This window comes from Impatiens glandulifera, chromosome 3 (genome assembly GCF_907164915.1).
Source record: "Impatiens glandulifera chromosome 3, dImpGla2.1, whole genome shotgun sequence".
Classification (NCBI taxonomy): domain Eukaryota; kingdom Viridiplantae; phylum Streptophyta; class Magnoliopsida; order Ericales; family Balsaminaceae; genus Impatiens; species Impatiens glandulifera.
This window is the reverse complement of record NC_061864.1, coordinates 39,267,374-39,288,516: the sequence shown is the minus strand read 5'-3', so window position 1 is coordinate 39,288,516 and position 21,143 is coordinate 39,267,374.

The window sequence follows — 21,143 nt, the reverse complement described above, 5'->3', positions numbered from 1 at the left end:
CAGGTTGGTCAGATGACAAAAATTGTATTACCGATTTTGCCTTCTGGAATGACCGGTTAAGTTACTATTGGATGTATAATACCGATTTTGTATATAATACCGAAATGATGATATAACTGGTTCTTTAGAAAGTCGAAGATACTGCCGGACAAACTACTGAAATGCATAAAATCGATTCCTCATATAGTACTAAAGAGATAGAAAAACCGGTTCTACTTCCTTAAGAATAGCCGAACATAAAACCGATTATATTACCGAACATAAAACCAGTCGTGCAACCTTTTTACTACCGAAAATGTAAATATCGAAGATCATACCGATTTATATAATCGATCATAAAATCGATTATATTCCCAAAGATAAAACCAGTCGCGCAGTCTTTTTACTACTGAAAATGTCAATACCAGAGATAATATCGATTTATATAAACGATCATAAAACCGATTATATTACCGAACATAAAATCGGTCGTGCAACCTTTTTACTACTGAAAAGGTAAATACCAGTTTTCTTCTTTTGTAAAAACCGAAGAGTTAATACAGTCGTCTTCTTCATATATAACTGATGACCGAACATAAAGCCAATCATTTTTTACCGATTTGCACCGTCTTTATAACACTGAATATAAAACTGATTCCGAAGTTTATTTTGCCGATTTTTCTCTTTAAGACAAAATATTTTTCCTTTATGAGCATTTTCGGTTTTTCTTTATCGACATAGAAATTAACTTGGTTAGTTTTTGTTTAGATATTTAATTTACTGCTAATTTATCTAACAATTTATCATTTTTTTATTATTTAATTTAAATATTCAAAACATATAATCTTTGGCCGCTTAAGTTAATTTTAACTTTAACAATATTCAAGACTTGATTAATTAATTTGAATAATGATGGTTTGGTTTCTAGCAATTTCTCCTTTTTTAATATTTTTACTTAAAAATTATCAAAACCAGTGTATTAAACAAAGAGACAGATTCATCAATAGTCAATCCTGTTAAATAATGATAACGAGTTAGCAAAATAAACCAAATGTTTAAGTTCTAGTGAGTCATGAAGTGGATATAAAAGGAAAATTAGAATTTAGTGTCTCCCTCTTTAATTTTTGAGTTCGGTTGAGAGAGTTCATCCTCAATCCATCCTCGCATGAAATCTCGATTGTCGGCAAGATTGGAACTACTAACTTCAGAAATCTGATCTTCCGAGCACCCTCCACCTCGTCGTAATCTCCAATAGGACCGAGCATTACGTGGGACTTCTTGTGTAGGTACTTTTGGCTGAGATTGGGAAGGTAAAATGGTTTTGTGTCTTCGAGTCAATGGTACTTCTTACTCTTCTTCTTCTTTTGGTAATCTGTTGTGTTCCGGTTTTCATTTTCTGGTACGTCATCGATCGGTTTTAAGGATTATGCCTCATGATTCTTACCCTTCTTTCTTTTAACTGCTTGAGTTTTCTTGGTAGTAGGTTTCTTGATGGAAGATGTTGGCACGGATTCATCGGTTCTATTGATTTCTTCTTGGAGTTGTCATGCAGCTTCTTCATTTTCCAATTCAGCTTCCTTAATTATTTCATCCTCTTCTTCCTAAACCCGACGAGCAGCCTCGTCACGCTTTTGTAGCTTCTTAGCATCAAAATCACTTTTGGATTTCACCAGTTCATAAGCTGGGATGATACAAATTCAACACCGATTAATGTTTTGGAGACAACGGGCTTCATCTCATTCAGTTCCTATCTTAGTTCTCGCCCTACACCCGCAACTTCTTGCCTTAGCCTTGTTCCAAACCTGTTACATCCTCCCTTAAGTCTTGCCTCATTTGAATTAGGTCTTTACTTTGTAATCTTTGCATTCCTTCCATATTGTTGATACGAGCCATGACAGTCGCTTGCAAAGAAGCAAAGGCATTCATAAGAGTCTGTACAGTGTCCATCCTCGAGTTTTCTTAAGAGATAGAGCGTGTTGAGACAGCAGTACGCCACTGTATGGGTAGAGCACCGTGAGAGCTTATTTGCATAGAACATTCTGTGCAGGCAGGTTTTTCAGCACTATCATCATTTGCTTTGTAGTTATGTTCAAAGGACTCACCCGATACAGATTTAGAAGTTTTCTTTTCAGTAGAGGTAGGGTCAGAGTTGGAAGTATTTTGATCATCCCCATGTTCTTCTTCATTGGGTGGAGATCCCAACAGATCAGATTGAGTTGCAGAATTAGAGAGATTTTGAAGAGTGTGAGCTTTTATAATCTCGACATGGCACTCATATTCTTGTTTTCCACATCCCAAATCTCTTTCTTTAAAATATGGACCCTTAACATTGAAACCATCAAAAAGTTATTTTTCTTCAGATGGAGTCCAATGAGGTTTGGAGGACTGACCTATTTCAAATTGTGGCCGCATAGATTCGATAGCTTGAGATTCACTCGGAGGAGGCATAGACCCCTCTTGAACCGGCGCATATAAATCTTCATATTTAGATATGATGACCTGATAGTCCTCCACTGCAGATTTCAATATAGACAAGACTCTCTTATCGGTTTTAGTTACTTCCTCTATCATATTTATCTTTTCTTCAGTTTCTTTGATAATAAGAAGCATGATTTTTCTTTTAGAAGTCGCTTCTACAAGATTACTTCTTGACAAAGCCTCAGTTACTGAAGAGGTTTTTGTTAGAGTAAAGATCACGTCTTCCAGGTTCAAGAGTGAAGACCATTTATTGTCATATAAAACCTTTGGAAAAGCGTCTCTGAAACTCGTTTCTAATCTGGTATGTGCCCATGTACAGAAGAGATCGAGGTCTTTCTTGCTTTATCATTCACTTTCTTGAGGATATGTTGACAATTTCCTTAGCTTCTACCTCAATGTTTTGGATAGGTTCGGGAATAACTTTGATCGTTGGGATGGGTATATCTGTCGTGTTAATTGGAACCTCCTCCTGGTTCCCTTGACCCTCAGTAGTGGCCTTCTCTGGCTCACTAGTTTCATCAGCAACCTTCTCTAGATCAGCTTCCGTTGTAAGACCGATTTTGTCAACAATATTTTTTTGATCGGTTTCAGCCATCCGATCGGTTTTACCAATAACATGTTCAATAGTATTGGATACTACCAATTGAGCCTCAAGAGTTGTAGGCTCAATCGTAGTGTCAAGAAGTAAATTCACTTCCTTCTACGGTGGAACAATGACTGCATCGTTAAATTTAGTCGGAGTTGTGATGTTTAGCTCTTGAGGAGTTGCCGATTGAGAAGAGGAGATCTCCTTCATATTTTTATGTTTTCTCTTACTTAGACTAAAAGCGCTGGATGTGTATTCAGCATTAGTCCGAAGTTGTATTACTGATGCCGAATGATTTACTAGAGGGGGGAGTTTAGAACCGGTGTTTATGTGTCTTCGCTGGCGGATCTTGTTCTAGACGGTTTTTGACTAGGGTCTCCAAAGACTGGGCCTTTATCATTACTAACCCGAACAAAGTATCTTCCCATGCTAGCGGTAGTGAGAGTCTTGCTTAGAGGAAGAGGGGTACCTGGGCCCGTGGGAAAGTTTAGATGAGTCATGATCCAACTGATTTGCATAGCATATGCTCGGTTTCTGTTGGAGTTAGGGGTCACCATTTCGTAGAAAAAATTAATAAAGATTCGCCCCCAATTGATTCAATCTTCTCTCACAATGACGCTCATCATATGTAATTCGGATCTTTTGAGGGTATCAAAGTTTCCACCCTTCCCTTGGAGAGCTTTTGATGTGATATCGCATAGAACGTGATATTTGCATTTTAGGGATTGCTTCTTCCCATTGTAGACTTAGTGAGAAACGAAGAAGATAGAATAGAAGAATCTAGAGAGAAGTGAGAGCAAAAAATTTCTAGGATTCTTTTGCAAATGAGAGTGCTAAGCCTAAAATCCAGCGTTCCTTCTTTTTAAAAGAGAGTTTGCCGGTTATTGGCATTGAACCGTCACATTGGATCGTGTGGCCCCACGTTCCTCCAAAATAGGCAAAATTGGCGCCTTGTTTGAAAATGGGTCTTTTCTCGAGGTAGGAGTAGCCGTTTTTAATGATTAATCTTATAACTTGTATTCAATACAATTTATTAAATAATCGTTTTTAGGCATGCTAATTTAACATTAATAACTTTATCATTTAATAAATATTTAATACATATATATTAAATGCAATTTAAGTAATATTATGTTGATTTTAACACAAGTAAACGGTTTTGGAAAAATTAACCGGGTTTTTTTCATGAAAACTTACACTGGAATATGAAACATTTGACCATCCTAATTTCTATACCTTCTGCCTTCTATTGCCTCTATCCTATCGATTCAACTTGCGACCTTTTCTTTGGTCAGAATGTTGGATGGGCTGATGAAGGTTCACGGTTCATGATTGGCATTGCAGGAAAGAAAAAGTTTGTTGATTTGAGGAATGTAACTGATCATCGGTCGAGGAGATGAGATCATTTTCTTTAAGTTCTCGAAAATAACATGAGATTACTTATCGGGGTGCCACAGACAATGGAACTCATCATTTCGAAGATCTTTTTGGTGTAGAAATGGGTGGATTATTTTGCTAGGATACTTTTGCCGACTATGTCACAGAGGATCTGGATGTGATGACATAACCTTCATTAGAGCCCATGAGTTTCTACTGAAGTCTGAGAGATTGGGAAGAGAAATTATATATCTTGGATAACATTCTCTGGAGATGGTGGGAAATCCGAAAGCCTTCGGTGGAGAGATCAAAGAATTGACCGAAATCGTCTTCTCCTAATTTGATAGATTCACCTCTTACCCTTGATACGATTGAGTCATTGATGACTCTGGCATTTGCGAAAAAATCGATAACTTATTCTTTAAGGATCCTTCGGGATCCTTCATGAAATTTCCTCAGACCAGAAGTGGCCAGGGGTTCAAACATGGTTTCACGAACATCATGATCTTCGACAATTAAGACCGATTCGAAGTCCACAATAAGACAAGTACGTGAGGATGATAGACTCATTTTTGGAGTATATATTTGAAGAGAGGATTTTAGATGTTGGATAGATCTGATAAGGGCCTGTTGTGATTTATTCTTAGATAATACCCTTTTAAATAGACATATGGAACCGATTGAGGGTTATCTCAATGGTTTTGATGGTCATTGAAAAGACATGACCTTTTACATTATTCGAGAAAGCGCCTTTAAAGTAAAACATCTTGTGAAACACCTTTTTTAGAGAATATTTCTAAAAGCTTCATAAGAGGTAACTGACCGGTCAAAGGAACCGGTCAATTTTCTAAGCAGAAAAACCGAACAAATCTGTTTTATGAGAAGTTGAATCTTCTCCCTGAGAGTGTGCCCAGTTTTGTGAAGATAAAAGAAATGGTTACGTGGAAAGATCAAAAACCTTATTTTGACGAATCATTTTAATAAAGTCGTATTTTCATTGATACTTGTGAACGAGAGAGATTAAGAAATTAAGAAATAATATCAAAACTGATTCATGAAACAAAATGATTGGTTTGCTTTCCAAAAGAGATTTTTTTATGGACATTGATCTAATAGTGTTGGCTTGAGGATCCACCGGTCAGTTCTTTTCTAATTATCGCTCTCTCCACTCGATCGATATGCGCTTGTTCCTTGGTGAGAAGTTGGGATGGATGGAGTGTGATTCCCCGACTTAAGTAGATGTTGATATCAAAGAATAGCCTGCATACCTGGGGGAATATCCGGTCATCATCTTATTCGAAGAAATCATTTTCTTCAGATTATCGAAGATGATCTTCGACCAGTTTAAAAGGGTCCCTTATGTGATGGCAACCATCATCTCAAAGGTTCTTTAGGAATAGGAATTAGTGGATTCCTTGGAAAAAATGATTTTCCAATAATCTCTCTTAGAATCTGATATTCATTGTGAAGGAACGATTTAGCTCCATATGTTTCGACTGGGTTTAAAGAGTTAGAGAAATGATGACGCATCTAATTGATAATTTCATTAGAGAATGAGAGGTCAGAAAAGCTTTCAGTAGGAAGCTCGCAAATTCGTGCGAAATCCATCTCACTGAAAACGAATTGCTGACCTCAAACTGTAGCGAGAACAAAATCCTCAAGGATTACTTTTGCAGTTCTAAAGAATTCGAGAGTAACTTCGTTATTTATGAAATAATGATCCTCAAGAAAAGGTCTTAGACCTGTTGCTTCAGGGATCTAAATATTGAAGAGACTTCATTATCTTTACAGGATAACACTGAGACGAAGTTTACTAGGAGGGTATTGTTTGAGAGAGTGGGATTCATCTTTTGAGATGGAGTTTTTCAAGTATTTTTAGTGGTAGGTTCCTATAATATCGGTAATATATAGAAAGAAAGAGGGGAGTTTGGCCTATTAGAGTATGTCTTTGATATTGTTTGAGAAGAAAGGGATTGCATCTAGGATTTATGATGGTCAAAGAAGGGAAATGTTTATTTCATTTCCAAGAAAATGATAATTTAGTGAAGTGTCAGTCCTCCTCTTTGAACAATGATAGACATAGGTCTTCACGTTGTTTGAGGAATGACTATTTGATTTTCATTAGGGATATGATCAGACATATACTAATTAAGCATTTGCTAGCTGTCCCATTTTGAAAGAGAAATGAGACTACCAAAATTTCGATGTGGGGGGCCGATTGGTTGTCCATAAAATCAATTTTAGTGCGATTAGTTATTTATTTATGAGTGCGATTTTACCGATTTATTTAAGTAGTTCAATTTTGTACATTTCTCTCTAGTACAATGATTTACCGTTTTCAAGAGGTATCAGCCATCCGGTTTTATCTATTTAAGGCATTTTTCCTTATAGATTTATGCACATACAGAATGAAAGTAAGTGTCCGATCGGGTTTTTAAAAATACCGAAATTTGAAAAAGACGACTGTTTTAATAAAAAAATATTAAAATTATGGTTTTTATAATAAAGTGATATGTTTGAGAAGTAGGAGCTTCTCCCTGAGATCATGCCCGGTTTTTCATGAATGCAAATATCAAAATGTTCTTTCTATGAGTAGGTTTCTCCTTAAATGCATGCTGGTATTTTAAGGAATAATTTGTCTACTATCAGCAAGACCCAAAATTGTTCTGAAATATGAAAACTTAGCTTCCTGTAGTGGTTTAGTGAAGATATCGACCACTTGTTGCTCGGTTGAAACATATTCTAGCCGAATATGTTTATGTTGTACATGCTCTTGGATAAAATGGTGTCGAATATCAATGTGTTTCGTTCTTGAATGTAGCACTAAATTGTATGTGATAGCAATAGCACTTGTGTTGTCACAGAAGATCGGAGATTCCTCAGCTATGATGCCGAAATCTCTTAATTGTTGTTGGATCTAGAGAAGTTGAGCACAACAACTACCAGTTGTGAAGTACTCAGCTTCTACTGTTGAAGTTGCAACGGATGTCTATTTTTTGTTGTACTAGGAAACAAGTTGATCCCCTAAGAGCTGACATGTTCCACTGGTGCTCTTCCTATTAACTTTGCATTCTACGTAATCTGCATCAGAATAGTTCGTTAAATTGAAACTAGAATCCTTCGGATACCACAGTCTCACTTCTTGAGTTCTTTTAATATATTTATATATTCGTTTGACAGCAGTATAATGAGACTATTTTGGATTAGTCTGGAGTATAATGTCTGCTTTTGATGTACCAGGAAACAAGCCGATCCCCTAAGAACTGACATGTTCCACTAGTGTTCTTCCTATCAACTTTACATCCTACGTATTCTGCATAAAAATAGTTCGTTAAATTGAAACTGGAATCCTCTGGATATCACAGTTCCACTTCTTGAGTTCCTTTAAGATATTTTAATATTCGTTTGGCAGTAGTATAATGAGACTATTTTGGATTAGCCTGGAATATCCCACATAATCCAACTGTGAATAAGATGTCTTGTCGATTTGTTGTTAAATAGAAGAGTGAACCAATGATCTCACTATGATCGATTTTTTTAAAAAAATTCTTTGATAACTAGTTTGAAAATTCAGGGACACCCTTTAAAAAAATTTATTTTTTGAAAACGTGAGGGGAATTAATTTTAATATTGAAAAATTTAAGTTTTAAAAACGAGGTTTTATAGACAACTCCATATCTTACATTCCCTTCAAATCTGGGAGAGATTGGGAGTTTTTTTAATGGGAAGTATGTCATAGGCCTTTTTTTTAACTTTTTTCAGTATTAATTAACCTCACGACTAGAGAGTCGCCACCTAATTTCAAAAATTAGGAATTTAAGAGATGTGAGTTCGGCGTTTGGTTACGTGTGGGAAAGGGTTTTTTAGACGCTATATCCCACAACGCCCCTAAGGTCTCTACTAATTAATTTTGGCCTTTCTTTAAAACATTCTTACGCTTTACATTTTAGGATTTTCCATTTTAAACATTTAATGGGTTTGCATGGGATAAAAAAAATAAGCAAAGATAAAAGAAAACGAGAGCAAATAATTCACACATAAAGTTATCCTAAAAATCAAAACTAGGCAAGTTATTAATAAAAAATTAATTGGCCTAAGTCTAGATTAATTTTTAAGAAACTTTAGTGAATTATTTAAAGGTTTAAAATTTTACTATTTTGGGGTTTTTTATTTAAATAAAAAAAATAATGAAAATAATGAAAATAATAAAAATAATAATAAAAATAAATAAATAAATAAATAAATAAAAAAGTCCTATGTCTAAACAAAATTCTAAGTCTAAGTTTGGGCTAAGTTCAATTTTAGTTAGGGTTTAATTTTAATTTTTTTTTTCTAACCTAGGATCAAGCAAGCCGCAAACTATTAACTAAGCAAAATACAAAATGTCAAACAAAACAAACCCTAAGACTAGAGAAAACTGAAAATAAATAAATAAATGCAGTTATGTCCTCCATCCTTGGGTGTAGAAATCTTCGGTCTTTATGTGCAAAAATGCATCCTGAAGTGCTGGAAACGTCGGGAAAGCATCAGATCTTTTCATGTGGAAAGGCTCCTTGGCCGGATGACACACAAATATGGTTCATTGTGCCGTTTTGACCTAATCCTACTAACTAACACTTAGTGATCCAAATGGATCCCGAATTGCAACAAAAAATAAATAAATCCAACAAGGTTTTAAAATATATAAACACCTATATACATACAAAAACCTAATCCTAACAATTATAAAAAAATTAAAATATAAGAAGATTGCTTCTTTGTTTTGGCTTTAAGTTTTATATTTTTATTTTTGAAATAGCCAATTTTAGGTCAATGACCTTTATATACATTAAGTTTTTTTTTAGATTACATATTTACAACAAGAAAAGTAAAAATCCTAAACACCTATCAAAATAGAAAGCCTAAAGAAACAATATATGAAATTAAAAAAAAGAAAAGCAAAAAAAAGATTCAAATTCAAATTCAAGAAAAAAAAAAGACAAAAGAGCTTACAATGGGGCTGCTCTTTTGATGTTAAGGGTGGTATTTAATCTAAGATTTTCTAAGCAAATCTTGTGACCAACTTAACAAGAGTGGTGTTTGCTTAGGATTTTCAAATAGGCATCCTAGAGAGAGAAAAGAGAGGAAGGTGAAGGTTGAAGGTCGAGAGTTGAAGTACAAATCTTTTACTAGGGTGTTAAGAGGGGTATTTAAAGGTAAAACTATGAAACCCTAGGGCCCAAAGGCCCATTTAACAAACATGGCCGTTGGGAAATTTTTTTTTAAACATTTACAAATGTTTAAAATAATGGAGCAATCTCCACTTGACAAGTCAATAAATGTCAAGTTTTCATCCAATGGGATTTAATCTTTATTTAATAAATGATGTAATACTTGGTCATTTTAATTTTTAATTAAAAATGACCAAGTCTTCATGCTTCTCTTCAGCTGAATTATTCTTCCTTTGACAACTTCTTCCTTTATTTTAGCAATCTCTTTTTTCCTTCTTTGACCTAGGATGCTTCTCATTATTGTATAGACACCGTTATCTTCTATTTTTGCACCGTTATCCCCTTTACACCCCCTTCATCCTAAAAAAAACACTTTGTTAAAAACACAAAAAAAAACAATTTTATTTTTAATTATTCCTATTGATAAGGAACAATTCTAATTTAAAAAAGAAAATACTAACTAACTTATTCAAAAAATAAAATAAAATCTAATCGACAACTAATCTAACAACTAATTTAATTAAAAGAAAACTAAATTAATTATTTTCAAAAAACTCAATTGTTCTAAAAAATAACCGTCTTTAAAATAAATCGTGCAATGAGCCCATGAATGAATTCGAAAAAAACTTGTATAGGCTCGGATTTATTAAAAGCATAAACTATAAAATTGGGGGGTAAAAAATGAGTGTCTACAGAATGCCCCTCTTGGACAAATTTTGTAGTAAACACTCGGTTTTAGAAAAATGCATGTCCAAGCTTGAAAATAGGCACTGCGTTTTGAAAACACCCAACTTATAGTTTATTTCGGATCATTTGAATGAAAAGAGAACAAACCTGACGAGTCTCTCGAGAGACCCGTGTAATTTACCCTTCATTCTTCAAAGTCGATTTATCATCCACTCGTTGACGATTCACCTTTGTTTAGAATATGCATCGATCCTGGTTTATCGATCGTGTAGATCGAGCCTGGTGGTTTCGACCATATTTCTACACACCTCACCTAGTCTTTGGATTGTACATGAGTACACATCTTGACTTAGTTTGCTGATTGTATTTTTCTTAGCGAAATACTATTTAATCACAATTCTACTTAGTGATTATATAGATTTGAGTGTCGCTGGTCAGTTTAGCGAAATACTTTTTAATCACAATTCTGATTAGTGATTATTTAAGTATCGCTGGTCAGTTTAGAGAAATACTTTTTAATCACAATTCTACTTAGTGATTATTATGAATCTAAGTATCGCTGGTCAATTTAGCGAAATACTATTTAATCACAATTCTGCTTAGTGATTATATAGATTTAAGTATCGCTGGTCAGTTTAGAGAATACTATTTAATCACAATTCTGCTTAGTGATTATATAGATTTAAGTGCCGCTGGTCAATTTAGCGAAACACTTTTTAATCACAATTCTGCTTAGTGATTATATAGAATCTAAGTATCGCTGGTCAATTTAGCGAAATACTATTTAATCACAATTCTGCTTAGTTATTATATAGGTTTAAGTATCGCTGGTCAGTTTAGCGAAATACTATTTAATCACAATTCTGCTTAGTGATTATATAGATTTAAGTGACGCTGGTCAGTTTAGCAAAACACTTTTTAATCACAATTCTGCTTAGTGATTATATGGATTTGAGTATCGCTAGTCAATTTAGCGAAATACTATTTAATCACAATTCTGCTTAGTGATTATATAGATTTAAGTATTGCTGGTCAGTTTAGCGAATACTATTTAATCACAGTTCTGCTTAGTGATTATATAGATTTAAGTGTCGCTGGTCAGTTTAGCGAGACACTTTTTTAATCACAATTCTGCTTAGTGATTATATGGATTTGAGTATCACTGCTCAGTTTAGCGAAATACTATTTAATCACAATTCTGCTTAGTGATTATATAGATTTAAGTGTCGCTGGTCAGTTTAGCGAAACCCTTTTTAATCACAATTCTGCTTAGTGATTATATGGATTTGAGTATCGCTAGTCAGTTTAGCGAAATACTTTTTAATCACAACTTTGTTTAGTGATTTAAGTTCGAAGTTAGACTTCCTTAATTTTCAAAGCACTAGCGTCTTCTTCAACGGTCTTGAAATACTTTCAAGAATCGGTTCCATACTTTCTTCCTTAGAGTGCGTCGAGAGGAAACCACATGTAATCGATGTTCTTCGAGATTCATGCTGTCACTTTTGGGGACTTGTCTTTCGCCGAGACGTTTTGCCCTGAGTTTTTCGAGAGATTTGTTCGCTCGAATGCTTAATCTTTCAACCATGCGTCATGAGGTTGAGCCTCGCTTCTCAAATTCGGAGGTCAATGTGCTTAAGATTCTATGGCCTTGGGCTCTTTTATACTCAGGGTATATTTAATAGAATCGGTACATTCTTGTTCTTGCATTGGCAATTTAGACAAGAGTCTAGATGAACAACAAATGGTGATTTCAATATCTCAACCTCTACGAGTATTTTTCTATTTTATTCGGCCTCTTTTCTTTATGACCGGGGTGTATCTGATAGATTCAAACACTTTGTTCTTGCTTAGCAATTAGATAGAATCTAAATGAACAACAGTATTGTATTTCATATCTCAACCAACACAGTCTTTGTTTAATTGATTTTACTTTTCTTGAGGTCTTAAATCTTTGGCACTTGACCTCCAATTGAGACGAGACATCGCCTTTGTTGATGACATGGTTCCGAGTTTGGGCATTCATCTTTTTATGAGCTCTCTCTTAAACATCAGTAGTTTAAGCTTTCGTCTAGGCTCGAGGTAGATCCATTTGCGAAGCGCTTTACTCAGATTCCACAAGTTACATTAGTTCGTCAAGAGACATCCATTGGGGAGAAACGTATTTTCCCGCATCCCTACTTATTTCTTGCACTCGCTCATCAGTTCGCTTGGCATTAGAAAAAAAATCAGGGGTCTATCTTTTTTTTTTATCTTCCACAAATGCCCCTAGTTTCGACACAAGAGGTTTGATTGTTTTGGATAGATTTGTGATCCCAATTTCTCGTTGGCTTTAACTCTTTGGGGATCTTTCAATCATTTCATTTTCATAAAATTCCCCTAGTGTCGATACAGGGTTTGATTTTTGAAAATGTTTAGGATCGGGCTCATACAAGTTGCCTACGTATCCCATAGCTAGGGGAATTCAGGTCCAACGTAGTTCCATGCACATGCTTGTGAAAAATGTTTGTGTATGTGTGAATGTTTTGAAAATCTTTTGAGATCATAAGTCGAAGAGAAAAATACTTTAGCTTTGGGCGTTATATTTTCTCAAGTGGGACTCTGTGAGGATCTTGTAGTCATTTTTATTTTAATAAAAATGACCCTAGTATTGACTAAGAGTTTTTGGTTTAGGATTCAACTCAGAGTGTGATTAACTCCCTTTTTAATGTATATGCAATGAATGTATGCGATGTGTTGTGAAATGAAATGTCTATCAACTTCTTTCGATAATTGACAGTGGTGACCGCACCCTGGATGGGTTGCCTACGTACTCTCGAGAGAGATCAGGTCTCACGTAGTTCACAACTTGTGAAGTTATGAACTTTGATTGTATGTGTAATGAATGCATGTAATGCGAAATGTCTATCAATTTCTGTCGATAATTGATAGTGATACCGCACCCTGGATGGGTTGCCTACGTACTCTCGAGAGAGATCAGGTCTGACGTAGTTCACAACTTGTGAAGTTATGAACTTTGATGTATGTGTAATGAATGCATGTAATGCGAAATGTCTATCAATTTCTGTCGATAATTGATAGTGGTGACCGCACCCTGGATGGGCTGCCTACGTACTCTCGAGAGAGATCAGGTCTGACGTAGTTCACAACTTGTGAAGTTATGAACTTTGGTGTATGGGATTCAACACGCATGCTTTAGGTGAAGTATTTTTTAAGCATGTCGACATTGAAGGGTGCTGAGAGTTCTTCTCCATCCAAGGTGGTCAATCTCGTGGCGCCACCTGAAAAGACCTTCTTAACGAGGTAGGGTCCTTCCCATGGTGTTTGGAATTTCCCTCTAGGGTCTAGTATTCGTAAGTTCTTCTTTAGAACTAAATCGCCTTCTTGAATGTTCCTAGGTTTCACCTTCTTTTTGAAAGCTCTGGTTATTCTTCTTTGGTATGCTTGCGTGTGACATAATGCGTCTAACCTCTTGTCTTCCATAAGGGCTAGCTGATTGTACCGTGACTTACACCAATCTTCCTCCACTACTTGTGTCTCGAGTAAAACTCTTAAAGTAGGAACTTCGATTTCGATAGGTTGCACTACATCCATTCCGTAAACCAATGCAAATGGCGTTTCTCCCGTTGACGTTCGAATGGTTGTTCTATATCCCCATAAGGCGTATGGAAGCTTCTCGTGCCAATCCTTGTATGTCTGAGTCATCTTCTTGATGATAGTGATGATGTTCTTGTTCGCTGCCTCTACTGCGCCGTTCATTTGAGGACGATAAGGTGAGGATTTGTGGTGTTCAATCATGTATTCATCTAGTACTTTGAGTACTTCTCCACGGAAGTGTCCACCATTGTCTGAGATCAAAGCATGAGGAACTCCGTAACGTGCAATGATGTTCTTTCGTATGAACATGGCAACATGTGACGACTTGAGAACCTTGTATGATTGAGCTTCGACCCACTTTGTGAAATAATCGATAGCTACAAGGATGAGTTCGTGTCCGATTGAAGCGTGAGGATAATTTTTTCAATAGATATTTATTCCCCATGTCGAGAATGGCCATGGTGAAGTCATGTTGTAAAGTAGAGATGCCGGAGTGTGCTTCAAGTTCGTGTAAACTTGACATTGATGGCACTTCTTAACATATTCTACACATTCTTGTTCCATGTTCTGCCAGTAATAGCCAAAGTGAAGGATCTTCTTAGCGAGTGCTGATCCGTTCATGTGTGGGCCACATGTTCCTGCATGTACTTCCTCCATGATCTGTGATGCTTGAGGTTGGTCGATGCATAACATGTTCTGACCGTCAAAGGAGCGTCGATATAGCTTTCCTGCGAGTAGCACATAATTGGTTGCGTATTGGCGTAGAGCTCTCCTCTCTTTCTTTTGGAAGTGTGAAGGATACTCTCCATGCTCAACGTACTTCTGTAGAGGTTCGAACCAAGGTTCGGGCGCCACTTCGGTGTTGGCAATCGTCCTCTTCTCGAAGTCTCGTTTCTGTTTCTGACGAATCTTCAAAGGCTTGATTTTGATTCCTTCCGGGATTTGCGTCATGGCTGCTAACGTGACCAAAGCGTCTACGAATCGATTTTGACTTCTCGGAGCATGTGTGAATGTTACCTGTTCAAACTTTTCTATTAGAGTTGATAAGTGTTGATGGTAGGGTTTGAGGTTGTCTCCTTTGACTTGCCATTCACCATTAGCTTGTGAAATGACTAAGTTTGAGTCTCCTACTACTTCTAGACGTCTCGCTCCTTTTTCATGAACAATCTTTAAGCCAGAGATGCACGCTTCGTACTCTGCCTCATTGTTAGTTACTTGATATTCGAGCTTGACTGAGATTGGGTTGTATGTTCCCATAGGATCGATGAGTAGTATCCCGATGCCATAACCTTGTTTTCCTGAAGCTCCATCGAATAATAGCTTCCATGTTGTAGGGTTAATATTCATCACTTCATCGTCTGGGAATGCTAACTCCTCTTCGTTTTCAACTTCAATTGGTTGGTCTGCGAGAAAATCTGCTACAACGCTCCCGTGATAGATTTCTGAATTGTGTATACGATGTCGTACTCTGATATCATCATCATCCACTTAGCTAACCTCGGAGACAAAAGCGTTTTATGGAATAAATGACGAATTGGATCGAGTCTTGATACTAACTTGACTGTGTGGGCTTGCATGTAATGCCTTAGCCTCTTAGTGACCCTAGCTAGAGCCCAACACACCTTTTCTATTGGCGAGTAATTAAGTTCGTAGCCCGTCATGCGCTTGCTTATGTAGTAGACTACGACTTCCATCTTTTCCTCGTTTTCTTGGGCTAGTAGACTACCCATTGTGTTTTCCGTGACTGTTAAGTATAGGATTAGCGGTATGCCTGGTCTTGGCGGCATAAGAATGGGAGGATTATTGAGATATCCCTTTATCTTCTCTAATGCTTTCTGACAAGCATCATCCCAAACGAATCTTTCATTTTTCCTTAAAAGTTTAAACAAAGGATCACATGTCATAGTCAACTTGTTTATGAATCGACTTATATACTGGATTTTTCCTAGAAAGCCTCGCACTTTTTTCTCTCTTCGTGGAGGTGGCATTGACGTGATCGCTTCTATCTTGCTCGGATCAACCTCAATTCCTCTTCGTGTGATTAAGAAGCCTAACATCTTTCCTGCTATCACTCCAAATGTACACTTCTTTGGGTTGAGCCTAAGTTGGAACTTTCTGATGCGTTGTAAGAATTTGTCAAGATTTTGGATGTTCCCTTCTCGATCTTTTGATTTGACAATCATATCATCGACATAGACTTCTACCCCCTTGTGGATCATATCGTGAAGAATCATCGTGGCAGCTCGTTGATACGTTGCTCCTGCGTTCTTCAGCCCGAAAGGCATGACCCGATAACAAAATGTTCTGACTTCTGTGATGAACGTTGTCTTCTCCTTGTCTTCAGGAGCCATCAGTACTTGGTTGTAACCTAAGAATCCGTCCATGAATGATAGGAGTTGATGGCCTGCTGCATGATCCACTAGCACGTCAATGTGTGGTAGTGGAAAGATGTCTTTAGGGCTTGCTTTGTTGAGATCCCGATAGTCTACACACACTCGGATCTTTCCACTTTCTTCGCGACTAGGACTACATTGACGATCCATTCTGGGTAATCTACCACTTCAAGGAATCCTACGTCGAGCTGTTTCTGAACTTCCTCCTTGATCTTGTACACGATGTCTGCCGTCATTCTTCGGAGCTTTGCGATGATCTTAGCGTCGATCAGATCTTAAATCTTTTGTTTGAGAGGGAAACAATAATTAGTGGAATGCCCTCTAGTCTAGTAATATCCGCACCACTCATTTGCGAACTTGCCCATTACTTCTCTCCCAGGTTCCGGTGTTAATGTTTGAATCAAGTTCTTCTGCAACAAGTTCCTTAAGGCCTTCGACAATGACATCCCCAAGTCGTCAAATTTGCTACAAGGTTGAGCAGTAGTGGCACTCCTTGCTTGTGATGATTGTTGACTTTGTTTAGGCGAAATGGGTTCTCTTGATGAGTATTTTGTCCTTGAGTTTGACGTGCTTGCATGGCTCTTGTTTTGAATAGACCTTTCTGCATCTTTCCAACCGTCCATGAATGCCCTACTTACCTTTTCTCTTTCTTCTCGCAAGCTTTTCAGATTAAGGGGTTCGATTGTCGCATAAGTTTCGACTTCTACTTTGATGTCTTCAAGTTGTTGCCCCAATTGTATCAGTATATCACGAAGATCGTCTATCTTTAGATGAACTACCTCATTGAACCTTCTTGGTGGGTTAGTCATTATAAATTATGGTGAATATGAGTGTGTTGTATTCAAGAGAACAAAGTCAGTTCAAACCCCTTTATCGAGTAAAACAAGCAATGCGTTGCTCGTATGCACATAATCCCTAACACGCGATAGACGCTCAATTTACCCATTCACATTGTAAAACATGTAGAAAAGGATGAGTAAAATAAGAATGAGTTATTTTATTAAAATCCTAAGTGTCATGGATAAAATCACAAACTCAAGTCATAAAATAAAATAAGAATAGAAAGCAAGCACCCCTCATCCTTTCGTTACAATGTCGCTCATGTATCTTCATAAGGAGATTTACATTTCAAGCATAAAGAAATCTAGTCTAAGTCTTCTAACCTTCAAGCCTTTTCATCTTTCTTGATCGTCTTTGCGCCTCATGCGTCTCTCTTGATCGTCTTTGTGTTTCACGCATCTTTCTTGATTAGATCTTGCGCTTTGAATCTGAGTAGTAAAGACAAAAAGAAAGAAAACTAGTTACATTAGATTCTTCTTTTAGCTTTTCTAGGTTTCCTCGATTTTACTCCTTTAAAACTATTAAGTTTAGCCTCAAAATTTCGAAATTGTTCACATGTTTCATGACATTTTAAAACTTTGAATGGATAAACTAAGCGCCTAGAAATAGCTATATGCATACATGTATTTATCATATATAGTAGTCAAGTAAAGGGCTTCGTGACGTGGCTTTGTTGCTCGACAGGACGAGACGAGGCAACGGCTTGGTAGAATTGGCTTTTTGGATTTTTGTTCTAAAGTTGGAAATGGCTTAAGAGAGAGTTGTTCCACCGACAAGGATACTATCCCAAAAGGGATCTCTCGATGTAAGGGGAGCTCTCAATTGGACACCCCCCTCACCTCTATTTCAAAATCCCTCATTTTCAATAGTAGGGGATATTTGAAAAGAAGAGAGCGTTAATCCGGGTTTTTTCCTGTTGTTTTTCTCAACTCTCAAATCACACAAAAGCCTTCAAGGCATAGGGTTGAGGGTGTCATTCACATTGACTACCCTTAGCACATAAAATATAGATGTATAGGCTTCGTCCAATGTCGTACACCTTATACTATCTTCACATCGGAGCCCCAAAGCTCATGCACATTAAGAAAACAAGTTATTTTTTCCCGGGGAATAACATTAAAGTGTAAAATATATTTTTTAAATTGGCCAAAATTGTTTTTTCAAGTTAAGCATCAAAATGTCCCCAGCAGAGTTGCCCGAAAACTGTACGCGTTTAAAAACGTTTGCCCCAAAAATGATTTTCTTGACTTTTAAGAAATAAATATAACATATAAAAATCTCTTAAACAAAATTGAAATAAAATCAAATTGGTGAATTGTTTAAAAACCAGTTTGTGACCAAAGAGTCGCCACCTAAATTTTTATAAAACTAGGAAAATAAATTATTTGGCATGTAAAACAATAACGCCTTTTAAAAAGAAATTCTTTAAAGGTTCGGTGCTTGGTTACACGTGAAAAAGGCTTTTGGCGCTATGTCTCACATGCCTGTTAAAAAAACAGTCTCTACTTTAACAATTTTCGCCCTTAAAAAAGAATATTATTATACTTTACATTTTAGAAATTTTGGATCCTACCATACTAAATCTTAATGCTAAGGATTATAAAATAAATAAAATAAAATAAAAATAAAAAATAAAATAAAATAAAAGCAGATTGCTTCTTTGCTTTGGTTTTGGTTTTAAAGAAATTTTAGGTCAATGACCTTTATATACATTAAGTTTTTTTTATTTAGATTACATATTTACAACAAGAAAAGTAAAAATCCTAAACACCTTAAAAAAAGAAAGCTTAAAGAAACAATATATGGAATTAAAAAAAAAGAAAAGCAAAAAAAAGATTGAAATTCAAATTCAAGAAAAAAAAAAGACAAAAGAGTTTACAATAGGGCTGCTCTTTTGATGTTAATGGTGGTATTTAATCTAAGATTTCCGAAGCAAATCTTGTGACCAACTTAACAAAAGTGGTGTTTGCTTAGAATTTTCAAGCAACCTAGAGAGAGAAAGGTGAAGGTGAAGGTCCAAAGTCCAAGTCCTCTTTGCTAGGGTGTTAAGAGGGGTATTTATAGGCAAAGCTATGAAACCCTAGGGCCCAAAGGCCCATTTAACAAACTTGACCGTTGGAAAGAAAACTATTTTAAACATTTACAAATGTTTAAAATAATGGAGCAATCTCCACTTGACATGTCACTAAATCAAGTTTTCAATCCAATGGGATTTAATCTTTATTTAATAATGATGTATTACTTGGTCATTTTAATTTTATAACTAAAAAAAAATAATCAAGTCTTCAATCTTTTCTTCTACGTTGAAACTTTCTCTCTTGCCACTTCCTCCTCTTTTTTAGCAACTTCTTTTATTTTCTTTTGACCGCACATGATAGAATCGTCATTTCAAGATTTGTGGTTGTCACCATTAAGAAGATGACCGTTGCCTTCACCTAACTCTTTTAACATTTGATTTCATGGGTCGAATCTTGAGCATGGGTCGGTCCATTAGTCGGGTGACCGGTCGGATCCGTCAATTGGATCCTTTCCTTGGCCTTACTTTGGGTTGATTTGCCTTTGATTTGGATCTTCCTATCTCTATTCACAAATCTGATCTGGATCTTGCATGTGGATCTTGGATTGATCCATTTCCCTTTATCCTACAAAAGAAATAAAATTAAAACAAACAATTAAAAAAAAACAATTGTATTATTATTAATTATTCTTATTTCTAAGGAACAATTATAATTATAATAAAATACTAACTAACTTAATCAAATTGCAAAATCTAATCTAACTAATCTAACAAACTAATCTAATTAAAAGAAAACAAAATATACCTAACGAAATTTTATAAAAAACGCTAATATATATTTTGTAAATAATTTTTTTTATTTTTATTTTTTTATAAATACCCAAGGTAATTAAATAAATAAAACCTTGAATATTTTAAGTATAATAACTTCTCTAAGTGTTGTAACATAGACAAATTACTACCTTAACTATATTAAGAATCCAAAATCAATTATTTTCAAAAACTCAATTGTTCTAAAAATAATCGTTTTTAATATAAATCGTGCAATGAGTCCGTGAATGAATTCGAGAAAATTTTATAGACTCAGATTTATGAAAAGCATAAACTATAAAATTAGGTGTGAAAAATGAGTGTCTACAGTAGTTCCGAAATTGTATCACGGATAGATCGTGATTACGCATTTCGTTGAGGAATTTTCTTAAGTTTCTGCTGGAGCTGCAATTGACTTAAGCTGGGGAAATTTTCTTAAGTATCTGCTGGAGTGGCAATTGACTTAAGCTGAAAATCTTTTGAGATCATAAGTCGAAGAGAAAAATACTTTAGCTTTGGGCGTTATATTTTCTCAAGTGGGACTCTGTGAGGATCTCGTGCTCATTTTAAAAAAATGCCCCTAGTATTGATGTAGGGGTTTGGTTTTTGAAAATGTTTAGGACCGGGCTCATACAAGCTGCCTACGTATCTCATAGCTAGGAGAATTCAGGTCCAACGTAGTTTTATGCACATGCTTGTGAAAATGTTTGTTTGAATTCTTGTGAAAACGTTGAAATCCTAAGCCGAAGAGAAAAATACTTTAGCTTTGGGCGTTATATTTTCTCAAGTGGGACTCTGTGAGGATCTTATAGTCATTTTTATTTTCATAAAAATGCCCCTAGTATTGACTAAGAGTTTTTGGTTTAGGAGTTAACTTAGAGTGTGATTAACTCCCTTTTTAATGTATATGACATGAATGTATGCGATGTGATGTGAAATGAAATGTCTATCAATTTCTTTCGATAATTGACAGTGGTGACCGCACCCTAGATGGGTTGCCTACGTACTCTCGAGAGAGATCAGGTCTTACGTAGTTCACAACTTGTGAAGTTATGAACTTTGATGTATGTAATGAGCAATGAATGCATGTTATGTGAAATGAAATGTCTATCAACTACTTTCGATAATTGATAGTGGTGACCGCACCCTGGATGGGTTGCCTACGTACTCTC